Below are 11,244 nucleotides of genomic sequence, written 5' to 3'. Positions count from 1 at the left end.
TGTGGGAGCGCACTGACCACCAGGGGGCAGCTCCTGCATTGAGCGTCTGCCCCCTGGTGGTCAGTGTGTGTCATAGTGACCAGTCATTCCCAGTCTTTCTGCTGTTAGGGTCAATTTGCATATTACCCTTTTATTATATAGGAGTGCCTGGCCAGCATGGGTGAGGGGCTGATGGCTGTTTGCAGGCTGGCCACAACCCCCAGCCACCCAAGGTCCCAGTGGAGGCTGGCTGGAAGCAGGTATCTGAGATTTATTTGTCTTCTATAATTGAAACTTTGTTTCCATGAGCAGAAGCCACAGCTGGCTTAGGGCTGTTGGGAATCTTGGCTTCCTCCATCGCCTGGGCAAGCAAGCCTCCTGCTTGCTCCAGCTCGGTGGCTGCCGGCCACCTTCTTGGTTGGATTAATTTGCATATAGTCTCTCTGATTGGCTGGTGGGCGTGGCTTATGGCATAGCAAATGTATGGTCAATTAACAGCTTTGTCTTTTATTAGTGTAGATTTTACTTTCATGCTTTTACAAAATGTATCTACATAAATGTTTTATCTTTATAGAAATTTGTGGAGAGGACTCTAGCACTCTAAAATATATATTTCTATTTAACTTCCAGGTCATACCATTAGCTGGGTAAAGATTTACAGAACTCTAAGGAAAAACTGGATTCATAACACTGCTAACAAAATGATCAGGATTAACAAAAATTAATAACATGAGACTAAGTAAACTGATAAGGATGAGTATAATATTATGACTTTTTTATAAAGTATTACTGATTTTTTATTCTTGTTTTGCAGATATAAGGCTTTTTTCTCCTAAGCTACCTATGACCTTTAGAAATTTGGTAAATTATAGCTTTGTAAGCAAAATTAAAACATTTATCTTTTTTTCCTACCCAAGCCCAAGTCCTCCAAAATTTTAGATACTCTTAAATAATCCATAGGTTGTCAAATATAAACCTGTTCATTTTGGGGTTTATTTTTCCTAATTTAAAGAAAGCTTTTATATCTAACTTGAAAATTCAACCAATGGAAGATTTGAAATTAAAATTACTAAGAACTGAAACTGATGACATTTGTTGTAGAAATCAAACTCAAAATTCTGAACCAATGTACAGCTTTGCATGCCATTTTGCATTTTTTCCCTATTTCCTTGATTCTGTTTCTTCCTATCTTACAACAACAAAAATTATGAGGGGGCCTTGCATTCACTATAATAATTATTGTTTTCTTTCCCCCTTAATTTCTGACTGGGAAGATAACTCTACATTAGGCATCATTTTTAAACCTACATAACAAGTCAAAACATGCAACTGCTTATACACATAGTCAAGGATGTTCAAAGCCTGGTGATGTCAACCCTATTAAACATATCAGATTTGAAGAATGCAGGTACTGCAATAACTGACCCATCAATGGCCAAAAAGAGAGATCTTTAAATTCCCTTCATAAGTTATATTAGACAATTAAATTGCTCTTGACCATGTACTAGCTAAGCAAGGTGAGTTTTCTCTGTTGTTGCCTCTTGTACTTGGATAAAACACCTCTGGTAAACTAGAGATGGAACTAGATAAATCTCATCACAAGGCAAGTGAATAAATACAGTGCCCCCTCACACCTCATGTTTCTTCACGATCTTCAGTTGACTGTCCCAAATATTGCCTTCTGGTTCCGGTCTATTCTTTAACTTTGACTTAGCATTTATTTGCTATTATAAATTTTTATTTTCTGTTATAAAACTTTGTTTTGCATAGCTCAATATTATGAAGACACCACTCCAATAATGGTTACTCAGTGTTTTGAGGTGTTCAATAAAGCCTATGGGACTTCATTTGAGAAATTTCAAGAAACTACAGAAGATGTTTGTCCTTAAATGAACAGGACGGGAAAGCCCTCATCTGTTCTGGAGCCATGGTTGCTCAAATGTGGTCTAAGGCTCCTAAAAAATATTATTTCTCCCATATGAGAATGAACCTTCCTGGTGATGGGGGACCAAGAATAGCATGACATACCCAAATGAGCCATCTGATAATGAAGAACCAATAATGCTTTTAATAACTGATTAGTTCTAGTGTCCAGTGGTTGATCAACGATACTTTAAATGAAAGAGCTTGGTCAAAAGAAGGAAAATGTAAAAAAATTATAAATAAAAGGAGCCACTTTTAAATGGATCCAGAACTGCCATACCAGAGAAACTTTGAATGCCTTATGCCTTAAACTTTGGAATGTTAAAACAAGGCAAAATAACCTTTGGATTTGGCCTAGGGCAGTTACTGTGAACTGTGTGAAAACATAACAAAAAAGCAGTTATGGCTACTAGATTGACGACTAGTGAACCCCAAATTAAAAACATTCTTTAGAATTCATATCACTATGTTATATTATATGCACAAATATAAATGCCTTCCTTCTGTTGATGTAATTGTTCCCCTTCTCTTTCTCATAAATATTCTTTGCCTTTGTCTTCTAATGGGAACAGTATTTGCGCTTCTGCCTGAATCAGTGCATCCAGCATAGCTATTTTTATTATTCACAAATAAATGCTTGTTTACTCTAACTTTGAAAGACCTTTTTTTAAAAAAATTTTATAAGTTAACAATGGCTTTAAGTATCAGCTCTAAGCTTGTGACCCTGGATATCTCCCATGTGCAAAGACATATTCAAATGCTTTGGTGACATCAGTGTTAGCATTTCAAATATAACCTATACAAAATGTAAATCCTGGTTGCTTCCTAAAACCTGCTACACCTGCACATTCCTTGTCTCAGTGATTGAAACTGTTCCTTTTAACTGCAACTGTTCCTTTTAGTTTGCAGAACTAAAATCTGGGAGTCATCCTTGACCTTTATCTTCCTCAAATTCCTTACATGCAATATGTCACTACAACCAATTGTCTTCAAATACATCTAGAATACAGCTGCCTCTCACTGCTAGCTCAGCTACAACCTGGCCTCAATACCATTGCTGTTCCCCTGGGATCATTGTAATAGTCTTCCATCTGCTCTCCTAGTTCTCCTCTTGACTTCTTGCTATTATTCTCAATATCTCAGTCAGTGTGATCTTCATAACATTAAGCAAATGTGGGCATTGTTTTATTTAAAACCTTCTGATGGCTCTACAATTCATTCAGGCTAAAAGCTAAAGTCTACAAGATCATATATTATTCAGTTCTGCATCATTTTCTTCTCCACTCAATCACATCACTGCAGTCACAGTTGCCTCCTTGTTGTTCCTGAAACATTCCAGCCTCAGTATCTTCAAATATATTATTCCCTTTGAATGCAACACTGTTTCTGATAACTTGCTGGTTTGCTTTTCCACCTGCTTTGGGCAGCCCCTGCTCAAATGTCATACTCTCAACAAGACCCACCCTAACCTTTCTATTCAACTTATAGTAGTAACCTTCCTTCTCTTCCAGCACTTCCAATCCACTTTACCTGCTTTATCCACCCCCCACCACTGCCTAGGATATATTACCTGTAATATATGTTAAGAGAAAACCACAGGCCCCAAATAGTATGATTTGTACTAAGGCCCATGATACCAAACCTAGCCTTAATATCTGTCCTAATTAAAGCTTAGACTTTCAGGAGAAATGCAGTCTTAATCAACTGGTCTGGAATTTTCAGGTCAGAACCCATGAGGTACTCTGTCACATGGGCCTTCTTCATTGCCCAGAGGAAAGAGTGGCAAACTGCATGATAAAACCCTGTCATTCCCTTCCCCCTCAAAAATGACGTCCTCATTTAAAAATAATTATTTTGGGAGACCTAAGATGACTGCTGACAGGATGGCAGGATGCAAGATAGTGCATGAGTGAGAGAACGAAAGGAGAGTGGATGTGCGGGGAGTGTCTGTATTTGTGAGTGAGGGACAGCTATATTCCGAGGGACTGTTGGTGACTGGCAACCTGGGCTCCCCTGGCCAGGCAGCCTCTACTGCTGGTGAAATCTCTCACGGAGTGGCTGGTTCTGCCGCAGAGACTGCACCGTCTTGAAGGGGAGAGTGGCTGTGATCTGAAGCCCAGCCTTACCTTAAACCAGGGAGACCTCGGATATCTCCCAGGACCCTACAACTACAATGCCCAGGGACCAGCTGCCTGAGCTGTGAACCTAGGAACACCGGGACTCCAGCCGTCCTGACTGTGGTGCCTAAAAATTCTGTCCAGGGGGAGAAAAAGCAGTGCAAATACATGGACGAACCCTGTGCCTTCCCACAGAAAAAATAGAAGGAAAAGCTGAATCAAATAACATCCACCAAGAATTGGTGAATTAAACACAGCTGGTGAGGCAATCCGTGGATGGAAAGGTCAGATATCACCTAGAAAAAGGTTATTAGTATCATGAATATATTTGTGTTTGGTGCCCTGTTCATTGTGGATTGTTGTGTTGTATTTTGTGCCTTTAAGTCAATGCAGGAGAGAGAGAGAGAACTACATAACCAGACACCATGAGTGGAGCGATCATGGGGAGGCGAAGAAAAAGCCCTCATATAAAAGAAAAGGAGGGATCACTGGAAAAGAAGTAAACTAAATGGAGGCAAGCAATATGTCAGAGAAATAATTCGGAGCAATGGTCATATGGTCTCTGAAAAGGATGCAAGACAAATTCAACAATATGTGTAAAAACCAAGAGGAAATGAAGAAGAAATGAAAAATGACATTGCTGCAATAAAGAACTAAATAGAAAACGTAGACAGTAGAATACAAGAAGAAGAGGACTGCATTAGTGAGCCAGAAGACATGGTAGGAAAAAATACCAAAGCAGAGCAGCATGTAGAAAAATACTTAAAAAACAGGAGGAGAGCCTAAGAAAACTTTGGGACAACACGAAATGAAACAACATCCGCATAATAGGGGTAGCAGAAGGAGAGGAAACTGAGCAAAGAATAGAAAACCATTTGAAGAAATAATGACAGAAAACATCCCTAATATAGGGAAGAAAATACCCACACAAGTCCAAGAAGCTCACAGAGTCTCAAACCAGATGAACCCTAAAAGACCAACACCAAGACACATTATAATTAAATTGGCAAACACCAAAGACAAGGTAAGAATATTAAAGGTTGCCAGAGATAGACAGAAAGTTGCCTACAAAGGATCCCACATCAGACTACTGACAGATTTCTCAACAGAAACACATCAGGCCAGAAGAGAATGGAATGAAATATACAAAGTCATGCATAGCAAGGGTCTGAATCCAAGAATACTGTACCCAGCAATGCTATCAATCAAAATTGAGGGTGAAATCAGGAGCTTCACAGACTAAAAAGGACTAAGGGACTTTATTACCACCAAACAAGCAATGCAAGAAATGCTAAAGAGTTGTACTGTAAAAAGAATAAAAAGGAAGGGAAGAAGGAACATAGGCATAAAGAATAAAAATGGTGACAAACAACTACCTATAAATTAAAACTTTAAATGTAAATGAATTAAATGCCCCAATCAAAAGACATAGGGTAGCTGAGTGGATAAAGAATCATGACCCATATATCTGCTGTCTATAGGAAATCCACCTCAGAACAAAGGACTCACACAGACTAATGGTGAAGGGATGTAAAAGGGTTTTTCAAGTGGTTGAAAATGAAAAAAAAAAAAAGCTGGGTTAGCAATACTTATATCTGACAAATAGATCTCAAAGTGAAGGCCATAACAAGAGATAAGGAATGCCACTTCATAATACTAAGGGGAGCAATTCAGCAAGAAGTTATAACTCTGGTAAACATATATGCACCCAATACAGGAGCACCAAGATACATAAAAAAAAAAAACTTCTGAAAGATATCAAGGCAGAGAATGACAGCAATGCAGTCATAGTATGGGACTTTAATACCCCACTACCATCACTAGACAATTCCTCTAAACAAAAAAGTAGCAAAGAAACAGCAATCCTAAATGACTCACTATATCAGATGGACTTAATTGGCAACTTCAGAACATTTCACCCCAAAGCCACAGAATATACATTCTTCTCAACTGAACATGGGTCATTTTCAAAGAGAGACCACATATTGGGACACAAGCAAAGTCTCTTCAAATTCAAGAAGACAGAAATCATATCAAGCATCTTCTCAGATCACAATGGCATAAAACTAAAAATCAAGTACAATAAAAACAATAAAAAATCAAACACCTGGAGGCTAAATAGCATGTTAATAAACAATGATTGGATTACTAAAGAAACCAAAGAAGAAATAAAAAGCATGATGTCAACAAATGACAATGAAAACACAACAATCCAAAATCTCTGGGGCACAGGGAAAGCAGTCTTGAGAGGGAAATTCATAGCTCTATAGGCCTACCTCAAAAAAAAAGGAAGAAAATGGTACTAAATTATATAACCCTAAAACTCAAAGAGCTTGAAAGAGAGCAACCAGAAAAGCCCAGAATAAGCAGAAGGAAGGAAATAATGAAGATCAGAGCGGAGACAAACAACATAGACAACAAAAATAAATAAATAAATAAATAAATAAATAAATAAATAAATAAATAAGATCAACAAAAGCAAGAGATGGTTCTTTGAAAGAATAAACAAGATTGATGAACCTCTAGCCAGGCTCACCAAGAAGCAAAGAGAGAGGACCCAAATAAACAAACTCAGAAATAAAAGAGGTGAAGTAACAACTGATCCCACAGAAATATACAAATGACTATGAAAAAATACTATGAACATCTCTACTCAAACAAAATGGACAACCTAGATGAAATGGACATTTTTATAAAATACAAGCTCCCAAAAACTCAATCAGGAAGAATAAAAGAACATGAATGAGCCAATAACTACTGAAGAAATTGAAGCAGAGATCAAAAATCTTCCAGCAAACAAAAGCCCTGTTCTGGACAAATTTATGGGGAAGTTCTACCGAGCATTCAAAGAAGAACTAAAACCTATTCTCCTAAGACTATTCCAAAAAATTCAAGAGGAAGGAACACTTCCAAGCTCTTCTTTTTTGAAGCCAGCATTACCCTAATCCCAAAACCAGACAAAGACAATCACAAAAAAAAGAGAACTACAGGCCAATATCCTTGATGAACATAGATCCTAAAACCCTCAACTAAATTCTAGCAAATCGGATTCTGCATTACATTAGAAAGATCATACACCATGACAAAGTGGAATTTTTTCCAGGGATGCAAGAAGGGTACAATATCCACAAATCAATAAGTGTGATACATCACATAAACAAACTGAGAGAAAAAAAATCACATAATCATATCAATTGATGCAGAAAAAGGATTGGACAAAATCCAACACCATTTATTGATAAAAACTCTCAGCAAAGTGGGAAAAAAGGGGTCAAACATCAACATAATAAAAGCCTTATATGACAAACCTACAGCCAACATCATACTCAATGGCCAAAAACTAAACTCATTTCCCCTAAGAATAGGAACAAGACAGGGATGCCCACTTTCACCACTCCTGTTTGATATAGTACTGGAAGTGCTAGCCATAGCGATCAGACAAGAAGAAGAAATAAAAGGCATCCAAACTGGAAAAGAAGAAGTAAAATTGCCCTTATTCGCAGATGACATGATACTATACATAGAAAACCCCTAAGACTTCATCAAAAAACTACTAGACCTAATAAATGAATTTGTTTATGTAGCAAGATACAAAATTAACACCCAGAAATCTATGGCCTTTTTATACATCAATAATAAGCTCACAGAAAGAGAAACAAAAAAAACAAACAAACAAAGAAAACAAACAAACAAAAAACTCAATCTCATTTACCATTGCACCAAAAAAATTAACATACCTAAGAATAAACTTAACTAAGGACGTAAAAGACCTGCACTCGGAAAACTACAGGACATTGAAAACAGTGGTAGAGGAAGACATAAACAATTGGAAGGATATACAATGTTCATGGATTGGTAGAATCAACATCATTAAAATCTCCATACTACCCAATGCAATCTACAGATTCAATACAATCCCCATTAAAATACCAACAGCATATTTCAAAGATCTAGAACAAACTCTCCAAAAAAATCTTCTGGAATGTAAAATGACCCCAAATAGCCACAGCAATCCTGAGAAAGAAGAACAAACTTGGAGGGATCACATTACCAGATATCAAGCTATATTACCAAGCCACGGTTCTCAAAACTGCCTGGTACTGGCACAAGAACATACATATAGACCAATGGAACAGAAGAGAGAACCCAGAAATCGTCCCTAGCCATTATACTCAAATAATATTTGATAAAGGAGGCAAGAGCATACACTGGAGTCAAAACAGTCTCTTTAATAAATGGTGCTGGGAAATTTGAAAAGATATATGGAAAAAATGAAACTAGACAACCAACATACAGCATACACAAAAACAAACTCAAAATGGCTAAAGGACTTAAATGTAAGATGGGAAATCACAAAAATCCTACAGGACTCCATAGGCAGCAAAATAGCAGACATATGTCAAAGAAATATCTTTGCTGACACAGCTCCTAGGGCAATGGAGACTAAGGAAAAAATAAACAAATGGGACTACATCAAAATAAAAAGCTTCTGCACAGCAAATGAAACCATCAACAACACAACAAGAAAGCACACTGCATGGGAGAACATATTTGCCAATGATATTTCCGATAAGGGTTTAATCTCCAAAATTTACAGAAAACTCACACAACTTAACAAAAGGTAGATAAACGATCCAATAAAAAAAAATGGGCAAAGGACCTAAATAGACACTTTTCATAAGAGGACATACAGAAGGCCCAGAGACATATGAAAACATGCTCAAAGTCACTAATCATCCAAAAGATTCAATTCAAAACAACAAGGAAGTACCATCTTAAACCTGTCAGAATGGCTATCATCAACAAATCAACAAACGACAAGTGCTAGAGAGATTGTGGAGAAAAAGGAACCCTCTTGCACTGCTGGTGGGAATGCAGACTGGTGCAGCTACCATGGAAAAGAGTATTGTGTTTCCTCAAAAAAATAAAAATGGAACTTCCATTTGACCCAGTACTCCCACTTCTAGGACTATATCCCAAGAAAACAGAAACACAAAACAGAAAGGATATATGCACCTCTATGTTAATAGCAGCACAATTTACAATAGCTAAGATTTGGAAACAGCCTAAGTTCCCATCAGCAGATGAGTGGATTAAAAAACTGTGGTACATCTACACAATGGAATACTATGCCGCTATAAAAAAAAGAAGGAACTTTTACCCTTTGCAAGAGCATGGATGGAACTGGAGAGCATTTTGCTAAGTGAAATAAGCCAGTTAGAGAAAGATAAATATCACATGATCTCACTCATATGTGAGCTATAATAATCAACATAATTTGATGAACAAGAACAGATCCAGAGACAAATTGTAGGGAAGGGGGGAGTGAGTTTAAAGAGCAACCAAAGGACTTTTATGCATGCATAATAGCATAACCAATGGATACAGACACTTGGGCGGTGGGGGCTTGCCTGGGGTGGGACTGGTGGGTGGGGCAATTGGGGAGAAAGGAGCCATATGTAAAACTTTATACAATTTTTAAAAAAATGTTAAATTTCATGCCAAAAAATAGCATTTGCGGGAAGTTTTAATTCATTATTTATTCTGAAGAAAAGTGCTGCTGAAAGTTATTGTATACTTCGGGAAGATTATGGTGAATGTGCTCCACCTCAAGATACTTGTGAACGCTGGTTTAAATGCTTCAAAAGGGATGATTTCGATATGAAAGACAAAGAACGTCCAGGTCAACCAAAAGAGTATGAAGACCAACAATTACAAGCATTATTGGATGAAGATACATGTCAAACTAAAAAACAACGTTGCAGAAAGATTAAACGTTGCTCAGCAAATAATATCCGATCATTTACAAGCAATGGGAAAGATTTTAAAGCAAGAAAAATGGGTGCCACATAAACTGAATGAAAAACAAATGGAAAACAGAAAAGTCAACAGTAAAATGTTGCTTCAACGGCACAAAAGAAAGTCTCTTTTTTTGCATCAAATTGTGACTGATGATGAAAAGTGGATTTATTTTGAGAATCCCAAGCACACAAAATCATGGGTTGATCCAGGTCAACCATCAACATGGACTGCAAGGCAAAATTGCTTTGGAAAGAAGACAATGCTCTATGTTTGGTGGGATCAGGAAGGTGTGGTGTATTATGAGCTTCTAAAACCAGGTGAAACCTTTAATACTAATTGCTACCTACTATAAATAATCAACTTGAACCATGCTTTGATAGTAAAACAACCAGAATGGGCAAAAGACACAGCAAAGTAATTTTGCTTCATGATAATGTACCATCACACACTTCAAAACCAGTTAAAAACACATTAAAAGATCTTGCCTGGGGAGAGGAACCAAGATGGCGGCATAGGTAAACACCTGAACTTTCTGCCTGGCACAACCACATCAAAACTACAACCTGACCAGAGTTTGCAGCCGGGAAAGACAGAGGACTCCCGGAGAAAGGGGACGCTTGGAGACTGCGGATGAAAACTCTCCTGGAGCGCCGGCTCAGCTGTGGAGAATGCGCCATCTTGAGGGGCTGTTATTGGAAGCGTATACATCAAAGACCCGGCATCCAAGGCATCCAGAGATCGGCTACTAACTTGGAAACAATGGATCCCAAGCAGCACGACTATGTGAACTTAGAGGAACCCTGCTTCTCCCCACTGAAAGCAGAGAGAGAACTGCATAACCAAACATCAGGAGAAGAGAGATTGTGGTGAAACAAAGAACCAGCCCGCGTATGAAAGAAAAACAGTCATCACCAGAAAAGGGAGTAAACAAAATGGAGGCAATGGAGGCAAGCAATCTGTTAGAGAAAGAATTCAGAGAAATGGCCATGAGGTGGATGAAAAGAATGGAAGACAAATTCAACAATATGTGTAAGAACCAAGAGGAAATGAAGAAAAACCAAGAAGAAATGAAAAATGACATCACTGCTAAAAATAACTCAATAGAAAGCATCAACAGTAGACTAGAAGAAGCAGAGGACCACATCAGTGAGCTAGAAGACAAGGTAGAAAAAAATACCCAAGCAGAGCAGCTTCTAGAAAAAAAAATTAAAAAGCAGGAAGAGAGCCTAAGAGAACTCTGGGACAACACGAAACAAAACAACCTCCGAATAATAGGGGTGTCAGAGGGAGAGGAAACTGAGCAAGGAATAGAAAACCTGTTTGAAAAAATAATGACAGAAAACTTCCCTGATCTAGGGAAGAAAAAACTCACACAAATCCAAGAAGCTCACAGAGTCCCAAACAAAATGAACCCCAAAAGACC

General features: G+C 37.9%; 1 pseudogene; it reads right to left on the bottom strand.

The window, feature by feature from the left end:
* Positions 1 to 1,618, bottom strand: part of LOC102252630 — a 5,952-nt pseudogene extending 4,334 nt beyond the window's left edge.
* Between the last annotated feature and the right edge of the window lie 9,626 nt (positions 1,619 to 11,244).

This window comes from Myotis brandtii, unplaced genomic scaffold (genome assembly GCF_000412655.1).
Source record: "Myotis brandtii unplaced genomic scaffold, ASM41265v1 scaffold1121, whole genome shotgun sequence".
Classification (NCBI taxonomy): Eukaryota; Metazoa; Chordata; class Mammalia; order Chiroptera; family Vespertilionidae; genus Myotis; species Myotis brandtii.
This window is presented reverse-complemented; position numbering and strand designations above follow the sequence as displayed.